Here is a 20,242-nt window from a genome sequence, read left to right on the forward strand (position 1 = left end):
CATCATAATGACCGGGAGAGAGGTTTGCTGACCCCACGCCCCTCCTATCTGCATCCTCCTTGAGGATGACACAGCGGTCGGATCGTCCCGGTATGCCACTCGTGGCCTGAATACAGAGTGCTTTTAAAGATTCATTAAACAGTATGATGCGGAGAGCAACTACTCCTATGAAATATTATGATTCCAAAACAATGAATGAAATATGTATTCAAAAAGAGAGAGTAAAATTTCACGTGATCTTCACACATAACGTTGGTCTGAACAATACTATACTTAAAAAAGTGAACAGTGATTTAAAATCGGTACAAAGTTAACAGAGATTTTCTGTAAAAATCAAACAGCTTAATCAGTAGCTGTCTTTATTCATTATTCAGGGAAACGGGGTGGTCTTTCTCTTAGCTCTGAGCTGGTCAACTAGTTGAAAATAATCATTCTGACAAACTAGCTTCTCAGTGCTGCAGTCCTATCTGAAACGACTTCTCTTCAAAAACAATAACACTATTAAAAATCTATATACTTTTCGCACTACAATACATACATCAAATTCATCCTTGCCGCCCTTTACGATAAATCTATCTTCATCTAACAGGTATAGTCCCACAAGTTAATACGACACTATTGAATACGTCCATCACCTACTATACTTCAGCTAAGAATGTAACAGATTGCGTGGAGGCACAATACCAAAGATTTTTGACATTAATATAACCTGCTCTCTCTGTGACGTGCATATCCATAACTTACAATAATTAAAATGACATGCCCACCTTACAACTTTTGTAAGACCTTGCGTTGTAATGGAGGAGGAAAAGTTCTTTTGCGTTGTCATTATAACGAACACGTTGAAGTGAGAGTACCACAATATTTCCTTTTTTTGTCAGTTGTCATCTGAATGTGCGTAGGCCCATCTGTTAACAACCATTTTTCTCAGAAACGGGTGAAAGTATCAAGTTGAATACTATTCTCTATGACCCCTTGACTGTACAAAATTTGAGCATATACGTCAATACAGTCGAAAGATGTCACATACATTGATATTCTCAAACGCTCAGTAAAATCTATTGGATATTTCTCGTTGACCTAGGATCATATAATTTGGCAAGAAGCAAAGTTTCACAGTACAAGTAACGGGAAAAAAATCTGAAAATTGTTAAAGTGTAATTACATCACATTAAAAAATCTTTTTGCCAGTAGAACTTAGACGGCATTCGTCATCTGTAAAAAGCAATACAGAAACGTATTACTAAATCTGAACATGGAATTTAAGTTTTAGTTATGTTTTAAAAAGTAAATATAAATACTTCATTACATCCTCTCTCTCTCTCTTCCGTGAAGACTGGGTGTGGTGTGATGTCCTTAGGTTAGTTAGGTTTAAGTAGTTCTAAGTTCTAAGGGACTGATGACCATAGCTGTCAAGTCCCATAGTGCTCAGAGCCATTTGAACCATCTCTCTCTTTCTCTCTCTCTCTCTCTACACATACAAGGCGGTTCAGGAGGGAAGTCGTATACTTTGTGAGGTGATTCTACAAGTGAAAATAAACTGTTTTTTTATCGTACTGGAAATGGAGTGCGTTGAAGATTACGCACATGCGTGAATGAATATGAAGACAAGTGTGAACATTACTTACCAAAATGCTGTGTAGACGCTGTGGTGGACAGAACAATGCTGGAACAGATACTGATCCATCTTACAACAAAGTCACCCATCTCATATAAATATGAATTTTGACAAACCTGAAAGGAAGGTAGCATTGGTTAACTAGTGACTTAAATAAGGGGAAAGGGAACCACAAAGTACGAATATCTATCTCTTAAACATCGTATATGGAAATCAGCAGAGAAAGTACTGGACAAAGACACTGGGCTAAGTAAAAATCCTTCGATAACACGAGTGGTACTGACCTTAATTGACGAAATAAGAAAATTTAAAGGCACAAAAAGTGTAAAAGGCAAAAGGGTAGACACCCATCTGAGAAATGAGTTTGACGGTATGTACAAATTGGCAAGACAGGAAGGGCTAACGGTGGAACGCAGTACTGCAGAGATGGAAGCTGCATACTGAAGAATTAAAGGAACATTTGGAGAAAAGTGAGGCATCTAAATAAATATAAGGGCTTATACGCCACGCCAATAATGTGTTTAGAAGGAATTCTGAAAAACGTATGGTTGTACGAACGAACCGAGCTTAAAGTTGAGTAGGTCACATTCCCTAAGATTATTCAGAACCTAGAGGAAACGTAACCATGACCTAGCTAGTCATGATATAAAAGATCCTGACACAGAAGGAATATCCTCGGAACTACAATGAAAGCAGATGACAAAATGCTATAATATTACAGAAACATTAGTTTAATACGTCATGCCTGCAAAGTTATGCTACAAATTGGTTACCGAAGAATGGAAAGGTTACCTCGTGGGATCATTTTGAGTTCTGGAGAGATCTTGGAACATACGACTTATAACGGAATGTAGACTGATGAAAACTAAACTTACATTTATTGCGTTGGTGGATTCAGCAATGTTGGCCGAAAACCATCTCTGAAATCCTGAAGATGGCAGGGATAAAATCCAGTGTGTAAAAGATCATTTACAACTTCCATCGAAAAGAAACCTCGTTGCTCCTTCCATTCTTCTTCTTCCTCTCTCTCTCTCTCTCTCTCTCTCTCTCTCTGTTTCCAACTCACACACACACACACACACACACACACACACACACACACACACACACACACACACAAACGATTGTATAACACAAGAAGTCTATAATTAATCACAGTAGGGAACTATTTTGTCATCTGTCGCACTTTCAGCACGCTGGCTGCGATTTGACTACAAAGGTCGAGCCCCGTAGTAAGCCAAATATCCCACAGCCGTCGTAGAAATTAGGTCAACGAAGGAAGAGCTACAAAACAAAATAAGGACCCTATATATAAACGAATTTTACAGGTTTTCACTACGAGAAACAACAACTCTAGCTACCTAGGCCACACATTGCATTTAAACTAAAATTAAAGAAATTTTTATAGTCAGTACCTTAGACTGATGTTAAGCAAGACATAGAAGAATGTAATTTAATAGAGTTGAGACATGAAATGTAGGAGGCAGGCGACCATGGTCATATTATTACGTAGTACTGTATTGGAGCTGAGTAGGTCACCTTAGAAGAAGTCATATAGCCGGTGTAATTTGACTTCATTACTCAGATTGCTCACTTGACGCGTATCGGATTTACTTTCATCATCAGATATCTGTTATTTCAGCGTAATGTGTGGATCTATATGCCAAGTTAATCTCACTTGGGCTCAACACACTTTGCACTCGAAGCTAAGGATTTACACTTATGGCTGGTGTAATTAGGAACTTCACCAGGAACTAAACAATTCCAGTAAAACACAGTCCTGAGAGGCCTTTTTTGAAGCAACCTGTTTCTCTCCGCCGGCCGGAGTGGCCGAGCGGTTCTAGGTGCTACAGTATGCAACCGCGCGACCGTTACGGTCGCAGGTTCGACTCCTGCCTCGGGCATGGATGTGTGTGATGTCCTTAGGTTAGTTAGGTTTAAGTAGTTCTAAGTTCTAGGGGACTGATGACCTCAGATGTTAAGTCCCATAGTGCTCAGAGCCATTTGAACCATTTTTGTTACAATAATTCTCGTTGTTGTGGTAGTTCTGTAGGGAAGAGCGTTTATTAATCTTTGTAAAAATTTGTTGATTTTCTTTTGCTCTTGTGTGTAGTTAAGATTTATGTTATTCATCGTTTATCGTTGATCTATATGTGATGTGTAAGAGGGAATTCTGCTTCCTACAAGGAAAGCTGTCCTTGCAATTGAAACTTTTGAAGGGCAGGTAGTCACCCAAATTAATTTCCATCATAACGATGACTAACAAAACCAGAACAGCTGCAACCGCATAATCCACTTTGCTTATCCATCTTCTCCCACTGAAATTTTTACCATTTCCCATCTCCCGACAATGAAACACATCTTTCCAACGCTAGATACAACGTTCCCCTTCACACGGTCCTTCCCGTTTTATCTCTCTCCCTTGTTCCATGTATCACTGTCTTCCAGTCGCCCATCGCCAACCTCAGCGTCACAGCCTCACAAACAATCTTATCATTACACCTAAATCACCAATCATCACTTACATGAGGCATTAGCATCACCAATAAGCTGGAATTTGTATAACATTGTATTTAGTGATCTTGTTATTTGAAACAAAATCATCTAAAAACTTCTAGAAATCTGAAATGTTTTCCACAAATGAGCCTTTTTACAAACAAAAAACGCCGTTTATTGTCAATTGTTGTTTTAAACATGAGTAAATTTGGCTATGAAGCATATTTTATCGGCTGCTGGCACGCTCATTCCTGGCAAATTGAAATAGCAGTAAGGAAAAGAATGTTCTCTCAGTAAGATGGCTGAAAGGTATACTGCTCAGATATCGACTGAGATAATGGAATTTTGGTGGCTGCGTACCAGAAAGGAAAGGAATCGGGTAATTTTCAACCAAAACATAAGCATGTACAAGGGACAGACATGCATTAACACATCAAATGTTTTGCATCACATCGGATCAAAAAACTCCTGAAGATAGAAGTTCACTGTGGATATTGTATCACAGACACAGTCCCTTTGACTGTTCAGAGATGTCACTAAACCCGCCCAAAGATGTAAACGACCATACATGAGCAGCGCCTATTACACGGAGGCGGTCCAACAGCCGATAACTTACAAATAAGCCGAGCTTAGAAATAAGGCTCAAAGATGTTTACACTTTCTACTTCTGCTTTTCGTTTGTAAATGTGTAATTTTGGCTTCTCATAATTTTGCTACAACTATTCTCCATAGAGGAAATAAAGGCAAGAAGCTAGCATTACTCTAATTTCTGCCCATTACCTGGCCCCTAATGACCAAACACAGTTCCAGACTCATCCTTACTAAAGCAGCAACAGCCAGTTATTATTTTTCACACCATGTAAGATTCTTCATATAAATGTTAATGTGTGTTTGTCTGCTAATTAATATGGCATGCCTAATGCTTGTGTCATGAAAATTTACTGTGTAATGTCTTGTTGAGAAAATTGTGTGATTAATCAGTTTTACTGTAACCCAAAAAAAAGGTGAACCACTTAATCTGGAAAACCAGTACGTAATGCACATAATGAAACTGATCCCTCAGACATTTACCCAGTCTCATGAGCACCTAGTTCTGTGGCTCTGTACAATAAACTGACAAACTTCCCTGTGCAAACAAACAATGAAATAAATTTTCCTTATCTCCAGAGCCGCAACGGATGTAATCTTGGTATTCTATTCTCTCCACAGTTGGTATAGAAAATATTCAATCTTGGCACGGCGAAGTGAAATTCCGGCCATGAAATAGCTTCATAGAAATAATATCAGTAGATTAGATGATAAATGAACAACCTTGCAAATGTTCCCTGGAAATACTGGATATTGGATCAGCGCTGGTGCTGCCCGCGTTGAAACTGTTACAAACATTAATACTTTTCTGATTTGACACATTAATATTTTTCTGATTCTGACTGAAAAATAATTTATTTTAGAAAAATGTTCATTGGATTTAAATAAACACGACATGGAAGGGGATGAGGTACTGATAAAGGGATATGTTAAAACCAAATGCTTCAGTTTGAAAATTGTTAAGTTTCTCCTTCACAAAATCTGATGTGAAACATTTTACATTAACTTCTAAATCAGTGCACTTCTCAACTGTTTTGTAATTCTCACTTATTGTCACATTTAAAATACCTGGATTGTTACATGAGAAAAAGACTGACATCCTGTGACAAAATAGATTCAAAAATTTAACTTCTCTGTATTAGAATTACAAAACACACAAAATATTACGAAACGGGTGCACCTAAACAGCCTATACATTAAATCTGATGGGGAAATACCTGCTTCCTACATTCAAGGGTCACTGTTGTAAAACAGAGCGAAATCCACATGTTGCGTTGCTGCGTATTTAAAACTAAGTATACAAAATTTCATTACCATAGACATTTGTTCCAGTTGCTTTTCCTTTGAATTACGGTATCAATTCATTACTCTTGTCCTATTGCCATGGACAATGGTCAATATTTGTTAACGATCAGGATCACTTCAATTCTTGATAATCTTATAGCCTTAAAAATTAATAATACACACTTTACACTTTTATAGAAATGACTCTGACCTAACATTTACTGGCTCTGTGTAAGCACAATCAATATCGTTCATCACTTCATTTTATAAAAACTGTTTTATGCTGTGCCCATAGACCATCCACTAAATTCTCACAGCTAGCCACTAGCTTTAAGTCTTACGTCGTATCTATAATAGAGTGCAACGACAACTTCTACTGCGTTCCAGACGCTACTACTTACAATCGATTCTACCACTCAGGCTACAAATTTGGTTCAGTGGTTTCAAAGATACAATCTCTTCTACATATGCCAACTGTTTCAGGTCGTCTTTTATGGGGTATATAACAAAATCAGGCTCCACGTACAAGTGGATCCCTGACAACCATTAGATAACATGCTTGTTATAGCTTGTTTTTGACAGCCTGTTCATCACAGTCACCCGTTGGTCCATATCACACAGTAACCTATGGCATTACCCACTTATACAAGATATTTGGTTTACACTTTCATACTGATTTAATATTTGAATACTCAGTAATATAACATTTTTTTGTTCTTTGTCTCTTTGGGCGTTGCATTATACTTGTGTTTTATATCAATATAGTCATATTTTTGTACAGCTACGAACTCTTGCTGAAGTTGTGTGGTGTGTATTCAAGTTTTTAATATGTCTGTGTTCCTCCAAGAACCGTCGGAATATTCCATAAAAGCTATTTAAAACATTATTTGCTGTATTTTCCAACATAGTTGAAAACGTAGATCCTGCTGTGTAAGGAATTGCTAGTATGATTACTGTATTTACGCAATATATTTTGATTATATTTCATTGATTTCTCATAACATATCGGGATTTGTTAGTAAACAACTTATAATTACTATAAAGAACCTGCAGGACTGTTTATTGCCAAACATTTCGACGTATTCAGAGCATTATTTCAACAGTTAGACGACAAGGTTTCGGACGTCCGAAAAAAGAGTAAACCTTTCGACATCTATTTTATACTGTTCTTCCACGGTTCCCATCCAACTTCCAGGAAATAGCACTAAAAGAAAACTCTGACGTGTTAATTACAGATATATTCGTCGTGGACTCTTTATTAAGCGTTCCTTAGGTCACCAAGAGAAGAAAATGATATTTAATGTCTCGCCGAAGATGTAAATAGAGACGCACATGCCACTACCGGTCAAGGAACTAGAAAGAGAGCCTTTTTCAAAGGAACCATCGCGTTATTCTCCTTGAGTGATTCCAAAAAACCGGCTATTAACGTGCGTTGTCAGCCTCATTGACACACACTACGCTTACATTCATGACTTCGTTCTAACTCAACGAAGAATGACAAATGAAGAACTTAGAGAAGTTTTCAGCCTATAAAGAAGAAAAAAGCCTAGAGATATTTCCAGACAACAGGAAGAAGTCTACTGAACGACGTGGAACATCCAATACAAAGGCCCAACAAAAGTTTAACGCAATAAATCGGACAATTAGGAGGCCTTTGCGTAACTTTAGATTCTACGAAAAGTTTTATTTCTAAGACAAAAAGTTAACTTTCGATGACGGTAACCATGAAAAACATCACATGTAAATATTTTAGGCACTCTATGTCTCAGGTATGAGTTCTGTTTCGGAGACATTTTCATTTGTATCTTGACAGTAGTAGGACTTTTGATGACCGGCAATGAGGCTTTTGGAATCCTTCCTATAATGTGAGAGGAGTATAGTCGCTATCATTGAAGTAGTGAGGAAACACACACTCGCGCACGCTCACGCAAGGAATTGGTTGGTTAGGGTGATTGGAAATGAGACACAAAAAATTGGAAATTTTTCTAGGACCTAAGATTAATCAGCGAATTAGAGACAAATAATAAAAAACGCTGTTGTGGTTATATGTGTCTGGTTCACTAAAAATATAAGCCCTTAAAATCGTGTAGTCTAAAGGTTCAGAGAAATTTTTAAGAAACACCCATAATTTAGAAGAGCTACAAGACCCATCTCCAGTTAAAAAGAGAAAAAAAGTACGTCTCAGGGTAGCTAGAGAGGCCCCGGCGCTGCCACAATTTTTACTGTATAATGGGCGACCTCGCCGTCATCGGGCAAGAGAACATGCGTTACAGTGAAGTCCCTTTCGTCGACAAAGTACGAGTAGACGTACCACACAGCCCCTGCAAACAACACGACAGTCTCACGGTGCAACATCTCAGCCGTCCTTAGGTAACAACTAAAGTGACCCGTCTGATTAAATGATGGATCTTCGATAAGTTGCACCAGTGTGATTCACCTTCGTGGTAGATGAAGCATAAATACTTGAATGCAACTTGAGATAAAGACCTTAAGTATCTGTCGAAATTTAGCTAATGTATTATCAGACATGAAAGTACCACTGAAAAACATTGATGAATATTGTCAAGGACACGGCCTGTGTAACAGGACAACGGTACTAATCTGAAAAAATATGATAATTTACTTAATAATCAATCATACCATCTCATCTCTGAAGGCCAGCACACAAACAAGAGTTAAGTAGTCTGTAGAGCCGGCCTTCAGAGATAAGATGTGACAACGAGTACTGTGCTCTGTATTTTACTTTGTTTCCATTTTTACATCACTGGTCTGATCACAGCGACATGTGCAAAGACTATAGCAAATGTGTTTCTTAACATACCATAAAGCTGCACGGGATTAGCCGAGCGGCCTGTGCGGCTGATCCCGGCGGAGGTTCGAGTCCTCCCTCGGGCATGGGTGTGTGTGTGTTCCTCCTTAGGATAATTTAGGTTGACTAGTGTGTAGGCTTAGGGACTGATGACCTTAGCAGTTAAGTCCCATAAGATTTCACACACATCTGAACATACCATAAAAATTACTGCAACGTAGTACCGTACTCGAGCTGAATAGGTTGCTTCAAAGAAGTCATACAACCGGAGAAAAATTATTTTATTACTCTACTTGCTCATTTGACACGTTTCGGATTACATTGCAGCATCAGGTATGCGTTACTACAGCATAATCTTTGGATACATCTGCCAAGAGTATCTCACTTCCTGCGTTTAGACTTTAACACTTGACCTTAACACTGTTCCCACTCGATGCTAAAGATTTAAACCTACGCATTGCGTAATTCGGGTCCACACCACTAACTAAATACGTCCTGTTAAATACCATTCTGAAATGACTTGCTAGTACTTTTCTTCGAAAAATGTACAGGTGTGTGACTTCCCTAAGAGTCCAGATTGGCATGAAGCAGCGAAGTTGAGACACAAAATATCGTTAGAGACAGGAGATCATGGTCATATTATAATGTTGTACTGTACTGGAGCGGAACAAAAACAGTATTATTTGAAGTCTCCTGAGTGAGCGCGCCAAGTTTCCGTCACTTCCGACAGATAGCGTAGCTGCAAGACTATTTCAAAATGGCGTCTGTAGGTACGCTACAAGTAACGTGTAGTCATTGAATTTCTCACTGCAAAGAAAGAATCTGTGGGAAATATTAACGATCTCTTGTGTAAAGTATTTGGAGCAGCTGCTGTCGATAGACGTACAGTTAATCGCTGGGCGTGGAGACTGAAGTCATCAGAAGGCTGTTCGGCGGAGCTCCACAATTTGCAGCCGTCGGGGAGACAATTCACGGCTGGCACCCCAGCGCACTTCTAGCTCTTTGGACCATTAGAGGATGCCATTCGGAGACGATATTTGAGGACGCCCCCTATGAACCATGGACCTTGCCGTTGGTGGGGATGCTTGCGTGCCTCAGCGATACAGATGGCCGTACCGTAGGTGCAACCACAACGGAGGGGTATCTGTTGAGAGACCAGACAAACATGTGGTTCCTGAAGAGGGGCAGCAGCCTTTTCAGTAGCTGCAAGGGCAACAGTCTGGATGATTGACTGATCTGGCCTTGTAACATTAACCAAAACGGCCTTGCTGTGCTGGTACTGCGAACGGCTGAAAGCAAGGGGAAACTACAGCCGTAATTTTTCCCGAGGACATGCAGCTTTACTGTAGGATTAAATGATGATGGCGTCCTCTTGGGTAAAATATTCCGGAGGTAAAATAGTCCCCCATTAGGATCTCCGGGCGGGGACTACTCAAGAGGATGTTGTTATCAGGAGAAAGAAAACTGGCGTTCTACGAATCGGAGCGTGGAATGTCAGATCCCTTAATCGGGCAGGTAGGTTAGAAAATTTAAAAAGGGAAATGGATAGGTTAAAATTAGATACAGTGGGAATTAGTGAAGTTCGGTGGCAGGAGGAACAAGACTTTTGGTCAGGTGATTGCAGGGTTATAAATACAAAATCAAATAGGGGTAATGCAGGAGTAGGTTTAATAATGAACAAAAAAATAGGAGTGCGGGTTGGCTACTACAAACAGCATAGTGAACGCATCATTGTGGCCAAGATAGACACAAAGCCCATGCCTACTACAGTAGTACAAGTTTATATGCCAACTAGCTCTGCAGATAATGAAGAAATTGATGAAAAGTATGACGAGATAAAAGAAATTATTCAGGTAGTGAAGGGAGACGAAAATTTAATAGTCATGGGTGACTGGAATTCGTCAGTAGGAAAAGGGAGAGAAAGAAACATAGTAGGTGAATATGGATTGGGGGGAAGAAATGAAAGAGGAAGCCGCCTTGTAGAATTTTGCACAGAGCATAACTTAATCATAGCTAACACTTGGTTCAAGAATCATAAAAGAAGGTTGTATACCTGGAAGAATCCTGGAGATACTAAAAGGTATCAGATAGATTATATAATGGTAAGACAGAGATTTAGGAACCAGGTTTTAAATTGTAAGACATTTCCAGGGGCAGATGTGGATTCTGACCACAATCTATTGGTTATGAACTGCAGATTGAAACTGAAGAAACTGCAAAAAGGTGGGAATTTAAGGAGATGGGACCTGGACAAACTGAAAGAACCAGAGGTTGTAGAGAGTTTCAGGGAGAGCATAAGGGAACAATTAACAGGAATGGGGGAAAGAAATACAGTAGAAGAAGAATGGGTAGCTCTGAGGGATGAAGTAGTGAAGGCAGCAGAGGATCAAGTAGGTAAAAAGACGAGGGCTAATAGAAATCCTTGGGTAACAGAAGAAATATTGAATTTAATTGATGAAAGGAGAAAATATAAAAATGCAGTAAATGAAGCAGGCAAAAGGGAATACAAATGTCTCAAAAATGAGATTGACAGGAAGTGCAAAATGTCTAAGCAGGGATGGCTAGAGGACAAATGTAAGGATGTAGAGGCTTGTCTCACTAGGGGTAAGATAGATACTGCCTACAGCAAAATTAAAGAGACCTTTGGAGAGAAGAGAACCACTTGTATGAATATCAAGAGCTCAGATGGCAACCCAGTTCTAAGCAAAGAAGGGAAGGCAGAAAGGTGGAAGGAGTATATAGAGGGTTTATACAAGGGCGATGTACTTGAGGACAATATTACGGAAATGGAAGAGGAGGTAGATGAAGATGAAGTGGGAGATAAGATACTGCGTGAAGAGTTTGACAGAGCACTGAAAGACCTGAGTCGAAACAAGGCCCCGGGTGTAGACAACATTCCATTAGAACTACTGATGGCCTTGGGAGAGCCAGTCATGACAAAACTCTACCATCTGGTGAGCAAGATGTATGAGACAGGCGGAATACCCACAGACTTCAAGAAGAATATAATAATTCCAATCCCAAAGAAAGCAGGTGTCGACAGATGTGAAAATTACCGAACTATCAGTTTAATAAGTCACAGCTGCAAAATACTAACGCGAATTGTTTACAGACGAATGGAAAAACTAGTAGAAGCGGACCTCGGGGAAGATCAGTTTAGATTCCGTAGAAATGTTGGAACACGTGAGGCAATACTAACCTTACGACTTATCTTAGAAGAAAGATTAAGAAAAGGCAAAGCTACGTTTCTAGCATTTGTAGACTTAGAGAAAGCTTTTGACAACGTTAACAGGAATACTCTCTTTCAAATTCTGAAGGTGGCAGGGGTAAAATACAGGGAGCGAAAGGCTATTTACAATTTGTACAGAAACCAGATGGCACTTATAAGAGTCGAGGGGCATGAAAGGGAAGCAGTGGTTGGGAAAGGAGTGAGACAGGGTTGTAGCCTCTCCCCGATGTTATTCAATCTGTATATTGAGCAAGCAGTAAAGGAAACAAAAGAAAAATTCGGAGTAGGTATTAAAATTCATGGAGAAGAAGTAAAAACTTTGAGGTTCGCCGATGACATTGTAATTCTGTCAGAGACAGCAAAGGACTTGGAAGAGCAGTTGAACGGAATGGACAGTGTATTGAAAGGATGATATATGATGAACATCAACAAAAGCAAAACGAGGATAATGGAATGTAGTCAAATTAAATCGAGTGATGCTGAGGGGATTAGATTAGGAAATGAGACACTCAAAGTAGTAATTTTTCTATTTAGGGAGCAAAATAACTGACGATGGTCGAAGTAGAGAGGATATAAAATGTAGACTGGCAATGGCAAGGAAATCGTTTCTGAAGAAGAGAAATTTGTTAAGATCGAGTATAGATTTAAGTGTCAGGAAGTCGTTTCTGAAAGTATTTGTATGGAGTGTAGCCATGTATGGAAGTGAAACATGGACGATAACCATTTTGGACGAGAAGAGAATAGAAGCTTTCGAAATGTGGTGCTACAGAAGAATGCTGAAGATAAGGTGGGTAGATCACGTAACTAATGAGGAGGTATTGAATAGGATTGGGGAGAAGTTTGTGGCACAACTTGACTAGAAGAAGGGATCAGTTGGTAGGACATGTTTCGAGGGATCAAGGGATCACAAATTTAGCATTGGATGGCAGCGTGGAGGGTAAAAATCGTAGAGGGAGACCAAGAGATCAATACACTAAGCAGATTCAGAAGGATGTAGGTTGCAGTAGGTACTGGGAGATGAAGAAGCTTGCACAGGATAGAGTAGCATGGAGAGCTGCATCAAACCAGTCTCAATTTGAGGACGATGAGGTGTGATTCACAGAGAGAAGCACTGGCTCCGCCACCAGACAAGGATTGGTAGCGACAGGACACTCCCTTGTTTCACACTAGAGGAAGTCCATAGCACGGGATGGAGATTACTTGGAGAAATACGGTGTTTAGATAACACTCATGATGTTCAATAAAGAATTATTGAAGCAAAATATGCGGTGCACTACTACCCTCCTAATGTTCGTGACCAAGAGGAACAACAGGTTAATACTGAAGTGCCTAGGTGGCAAGTAACTACTGTTACGTTGGTGTGCAAGTTGGCGCGATTCTCCATCAGGCTAGAAAACACAACAGATGCACATAACAGAAACTTTATTCGTCAATAATATAAGTTATCCTTTATTGTTTAAAAAAGGCTGCCAACTTTGGGGTAACTTTTCCATTCCGCGACTGTGTTTTGAGGCAAGGAACTCGTCGAGCATTGTTCGGAGCTCATTTTCATCAGGAAAGGGAGTTTCTTGAATGCCCTTCGACATATAGCAGGAAAGGTGAAAATTGGAGAGCACAAGATCAGATGAATAAGGTGGGTGCGGAATGCCTTCACACCCAACTTCTCGATAGTATTTCTTATTGCTCTAGCACAATGCGGACAGTCGTTATCGTCGAGTATCGTCACTTCATGCAATCTTCCTGGTATTTGTTCTGAGGTAAGTTATGCCGCGAATAAGAATTTTTGCATTTGCCTTTCAATAAATGAACGAGAGGCATTATCTTACAAAATGTGGTTGACGAGAGCAGTATACGTGTTGTGCTTCCGTCTGAGTGGAAACAGGACACAAAACCACTCCGATCAATCGAAAGATTCCACCATAGAGAAGGTGAATAGTAATTAAACAAAAATTAGCAACACAAAGTAAAAGCATCACAAGAAATCTTAAATGACTAGTAATTAAAGTACACAGAAGTGAGGCATAAAAGAATTTAAACTGATCTGTAAGTAAGGCAAGGAGGAAAGAAGAAACCTATTTGTTCTAGTCTAAGTGATTATACGTGCGTCTAGAACTATTCGTGATAAATAAAAATTTTAACACTATTAGGTGGTGATGCGAAATAGCTGCGCCCGCAGAATAAACTACACGTGAAAATGAAACTTCGTTACACTTACCATTGCTAGGATGCTGTGGAGGCGAGCGGCAATTCGAGTCACAAAAGGAATCTGGAAAAGTATCATGATCACCTCTCCACTTGTAAAATTCTCCTAAATAGCCCGCCTGTCAAAGATGACGAAGCAGCTGACAAAGGCACCCTCCGGTCCTTGGGGTGGGAAACTACCCCTAAAAGGCGGAAGAATCAGCAGTGAACAAAGGCACGGGGATGCAGAAAGAAATGGAAACCACTGCCTTAAAGACACATAATGCGTATCCACAAGACATGTGGCCAGTAATTGGAAAAAAAAATAATCGGTGAAAGTTACTAATTTTGCACCTACCTGATATGTATCTGTAAAATATGATGAACGGAATACAGCAACATTGTTTGTTGGATTATAAGGCACACTATTTGGTGGAGGCTGAAAAGACATTCACTCTCGACGGCACTGGAATGCCGGCCGCGGTGGTCTCCCGGTTCTAGGCGCGCAGTCCGGAACCGTGCGACTGCTACGGTCGCTGATTCGAATCCTGCCTCGGGCATGGATGTGTGTGATGTCCTTCGGTTAGTTAGGTTTAAGTAGTTCTAAGTTCTAGGGGACTGATGACCACAGCAGTTGAGTCCCATAGTGCTCAGAGCCATTTGAACCATTTGGCACTGGAATACTCTTTCACTGATGAGGTCTGTGAGGCTGTGGTCAATAGTAAGCAGTGTGGTGCTCAATGGTGGACCATTCCCAAAGTCCGTGTGACCATGGTAGGTCATCAGCAGCTTTGTGTTCGAGGATGGATGAAGTCCGCCGTTCTTTAGGCTGGGGTTGAGGGGCGGCGATAGGTTGCTCATGACGTACGAAGTCGTGGATGTCGCAGTGAGATACTCTTCGTTGGCTCAGGGAGGTGAATTCAGATTGATGAGCTGCTAGCTGCAGCTGGCATAAGCCCAAAGAGCGAACTGACTGCAGAACAATCCAACAGCGATCTATATACTTATAGCGGAAGGATACTGGCAGAGACACGTAGCTCATAGTAGTGGCGTAGTGTGACTTCTCCCAAAGTGATTGGGTGGAAAGGCACACTTCATCGCGTGTCTGGTATCTCTCCCTCGTTCCCACAAGCTCTGCTTCATAAACCGTTGAGGTTACTCTCTTGCAGCAAACTACAATCGAAAATGGACTAAATCTATAGGAAAGGTGGCTTGAATACGGTCCCCACTAACAGCAAGTGGCTATCAGAAAACGAGCTACACTCCATTCAGCCACATTTGACTAAATTCGAACTGTGGGGAATCGCTCTCCAACTGCTGTGAACAACGCACGATCAGGACTGAATCGCGAATTCGGCAGCTAGTGAAATTTAGTCCGTCTTGTGACTGTTCCCAAGTATTAGCTGCTAAAGTTTTACTACTGATCGATTGAATGGATGTGAGATGTATACTGCCTGTCTCTGTTTCCCTGTCAGCAGGCACAAACCCTCCAACTTGCCTATCTTCTGGTCCCTTGAACGTGGAAACATAAGCCTTTTTTCTCATAGAGCAGATGTTTCTATTGACTGGATTAGTAACTCGATTATTGAAGTGAACTGTCTACCAATAACAGGTAGCGAACTGGAAATAAAAATAAAATTTACTGACGGTAAAGAACATGATAAATGAAAAACAGTCTTGTCATATAGATTGGAACACAGGAAATCCACAATTCTGGGGTTTAGCGAGCTGCTGTCTTGGTATAGATCGTGAACAATACATGGAAAGACCACTGAGACGCAATTAATATCCATCGGTAACTCCTCCAGTTCCTAGAGAAACTGATGGTCGGAAAAAAACTGACTTACACTGTCGGAAACAAAAATTACAAAAGTTACTAGCCATGAGAGACAAGTAATACGCACACAAAGACCGGAGCAGGACAACAAAACCTACCGCGTTAGCATCAATGAAATCACAACACGACTGCTCGAGGTGTATACACCTTAACCGCGTAGTAACCATAACCGAAGTTCTTACGAACGTTTTACTGCAAAGCATCTTAACTTTAAGTGAATATGGACATGGCTGGCTCCGAAGTTTGGAAGCCAACACATGCACAATGTAGTGAAACTCCCACATTACTGCCATAACGACATGGAGCACTCTTAGAACTATAATGAATGAGGTCTGGAGATCGTCTTTCCGTGTGTTTGTAAATTCGAATGTAGTACATCACCATGCGTCTGCCGATAGAAGAGGATTCCTGTAGTCAACTTGACTGAGCGTAGCTGTGAAATCAGCTCTTACGGATTTCATCTAGAGGGCACTTCACCTCCTAGCGCCCAGCCTGGGGAACCTGTAGTGGTACCAATTATCCAAACGCGGGTGGAGTTGGTCTCCTACATGTCTGCTTGGCTGCTGCTTGAATATGAAAGTAACGGCCCTGAACTTCTTCAGATTTGCTCCTCTTGTGAATATTCTGATTTAATTCATTGGTGCACATGTAAACTTGTTCTGCCCCTAACATTTTATGGTCCTCTACTCACGCGAGCTATAGTTTGTTTCAGTTGACCAGGGAAATTGATTTTAGTCGATTAACTGTATTAATTTCAACAACTTTCCAATAAATTGATCTGTCAGCCTCTGAACAGTATCACTGAACTCGTGATTTCTCAAGCGGTCAGATTTCATGATTGGAGACAAGATATTAATTGAACTAAACTTTCTTTCTTTCTTTCTTTCTTTCTTTCTTTGGAAGAGGATTGCACTGGGCAGCTACTGAGATTCCTCCACATGATTAACACATCTCGAGGTTGCAAAGTGGCAAAGAAATGAACCTCGATTAGTGAACAGGGGGTTGGCTTCTGTGTGCGAGGATTGGTTTTTGCTAGTAATGTAACGGATTGGAAGATGCTGCAAGAAGATAAGAAATTGTGGGATGTGAATGAGTTGGGATAGGATGGAAGTCGGGAAAAGCAGGCACATGCGGAAGGTGTGAAGAAATGCTTGTCCTTCCAAGAGACTTGTAGAATTTAGGGGGCGAGGAGATCCAGGTAACATTGACGTTTATTTGGATACGGTAGATAAGGGATTTGAAAGTAAGAACAGTGGTAGAAGGATGTAGATCTGACGCGTAACTTGTTATTAGTTTGAAGAGTTTTCATCGGATTCAGGTTTTGCGTCGCATGGTAAGGAGGTGAACATTTCAAGCTAGTTTTCTTGTGTGGGTTAGTCCTAAAAAGTGTTGTATGTTTGTGAGACGGAAGGGTTGGTTTTAGACAGGAAATCGGGTGGTGGCTTGGCTTTTCTGTGTATGGCATGAAAAATGCAGGAGAAGGTGTGGTCGTGACATATTCAGAATGATGATTAAGTAGGGATGCTAGAAGATGGACAAAATTAACTGAGTGTGCAGAGGTTTGTAATCTGAAGAACAGTCATGAATATCGTTCCCAGTCAAAGACTTTGTGATTTCTAGTTGACGGAACATAATTTGGGTAAGAAATTGGTGGTCGATGGAATAGATGATGCTGTTGTCGTAGGCGATAATTACCGAGATGGATGCATGTCATTGAGCTCTGACGTAAGTAATCTCCTGATTTCAGCGACGTATGCAACTTCTTGAGGTGTGTCTACACCAACGTCTCTTATTGGGTACTATATCTGGTAGTGGCTGCCCTTAGATGTGGTTCCATATCGAAGTACCAATTTTGATACTGGACCTGGTTCCTTGGACGTCGACGAGGAGACAGGGTGTGTAACGATTGCTGCTGGCAGCTCCCTTTCCGGATCCCGGTCTCCACCTTCGAGTGACCAGGAACAGCAGCTGAAAAACTGGCCAGACGGTGCATGTCCACATCCAGTGACATAGGCGATGTAGTCAGTTTGACTACAACTGCAACTCCAGGGGCGTTGTGGCAGCTGTTTGGGGGTGGCGCCTCCAGGGCCATCAGTTCAGGCTGCCGGACCAGCAGCGACGACGGCGTCAACTACGTCAGAGGTGGTGGCGACGGTGGTGATGGCGTGCCATCGATCTTCATCGGCACCATCCTGGACAGTGTCGACCGTGACAGGCGAAGACGTGGCGAGGGCTGCTGTTGCGGAACGCAGCGGCGTGGCCTACCTGTGAGTAAAAAATATGCAGAAAAATCACTGACGTAAGAGCGTCACAGAGGGTTCTGCTGACGCCACTGCAGCCCCTGAGGACCTTTGACGACTTAGGAAGAATGACCCAATTTTTGTGTCATGTCGCCATGCTCCCAATACTATCTCTTGCCAAAACTTTTGGGAAACCTTCGTCCTGCAGCTGAAGCTTTGTCTGTCCCAGCAGAACGAATGGCGGCAGGGAGCAGGGATAACAACGATGTAATAATTCTGCCAGCAACTTCCCGTCATGTGACAAGAAGCCGGAAGAGGAAACAAAAATCTTTGTGTGGCAGATACATGGTTTCCTCATATGACTTCTAAACATTCGAACAAACTGTTTAGCTTCACTATTAGACTAAGGGCGAAAAGGAGCAGTAGTTACATAATGTAGGTCTACGATGTTCTTGGCAGAAAAGTGTTGTTAATCGTTGATGTGGGTTGTGTTTCTTTGTCCACGACAAGAACATCAGCTTGACCTTCAAGAGAAAAAATAGAAGATAAATATCATGGGGACAACAAAAGAAAAATTTACTGTGTCTGTTGACCACCAATTAGCGTAGCATGTTCCAGAATGGGTCCACGACATCAATGTTTATACTTTGCCACGCTTTGATTAGACATAGCTACTGCAAAAAAGTGTATAGGTAGTGTAGATTGATACTTCTCAAACACCTTGCAACTAGAGGCCATTTGTTCAATTTTGACGCCCGTGCCCTGTCGAGTGCTATGACACTAGGTGAGTTGCTTTTGTAAGAACTATACCCTAATGATCTTAATGCAACAATGACAAAACTTCCTGACAGAGAAGGTCAGGCATCACAACCCATGCACCGCTATTCTCTGTATGCAACAGCAGAAAACCTAACTGCAGGGATAGCACATTATTTCTCTGTCGAACCAAATCCTTTGCCGACACCAACTGGCAACCGAGAGACTAAATTAGTATTCAAAAGTGCATTGAGTCTCTACAGCAATTTGTATTGATAAATACACAGCTACAGAGCCTAACATTGAAATTTTTGGTATTTCCGTGGTTAGACAGTTTGGAAGGTTTGAAGATAGCCGTCAAATACCAATGATCCATAAAGAAATAGAACTTTCAACCAAATGGAACTTGGTGACAGTATAGATAAAGGTGAGCGCCTCTTTTTGAAGTTGACTATAATTGAACAGTGATTTGTTCAGCGTTTTTGAGGTAAAAGCAATAGGTCGATCAGACGACCCAATTCTATTTGAAAGTACAGTTCCTATTCCATAAGAAGATGCATCCACAGTTAACAAGACAGGCATACGGGGACCAAAATGACCGACACAATGACGATTTAATATTGCGTCCTTTAATCGCCGAGATGTGACATGACATTCTTGGGACGATACAAAGGGAACCCCTCTCTGGAGAGCCGGTTCAGCAGAGCAGCAATTCGTGCAGTATTTGCAATAAACTTAATGTAATATGTGAGCTCCCCCATGATGCCCTCTACCTCCTTCATGTTATGGGGCACAGGAAAATCTTTAATCTCAGACAAATGCGAATAAACAGGACGAATACCCTGTGAATTTATGGCATATCCTAAACATTCAAGTTCTTCGTGGTTGAAGGAGCACTTTTCCGTGTTACTATTAAGGCCAGCAGCAGAAAGCACTTTAAACAAACATAATTTTTCCAAATGTTCTGACGCGTGTGACCACGACAGTTTGTACATGATGGGCTTTGGCTGTTAAGCGTTCCACGAAACGTTGAAAAGTAGCAGGAGCTGAAGCACTTGCAAAGAGTAGCCTTTGAAACTTAAACAGACACAGGTAAGTGTTGACCGCCAAATATTGCTTGGATTGCTCATCCAGTGGTAACTGTAAGTGTGCTTCACTTAAATTACTTTTGGAAAAGATTCTGCCTCTGGCCAATCTGTTAATT

Source organism: Schistocerca nitens, chromosome 6, assembly GCF_023898315.1.
Source record: "Schistocerca nitens isolate TAMUIC-IGC-003100 chromosome 6, iqSchNite1.1, whole genome shotgun sequence".
Taxonomy (NCBI): Eukaryota; Metazoa; Arthropoda; class Insecta; order Orthoptera; family Acrididae; genus Schistocerca; species Schistocerca nitens.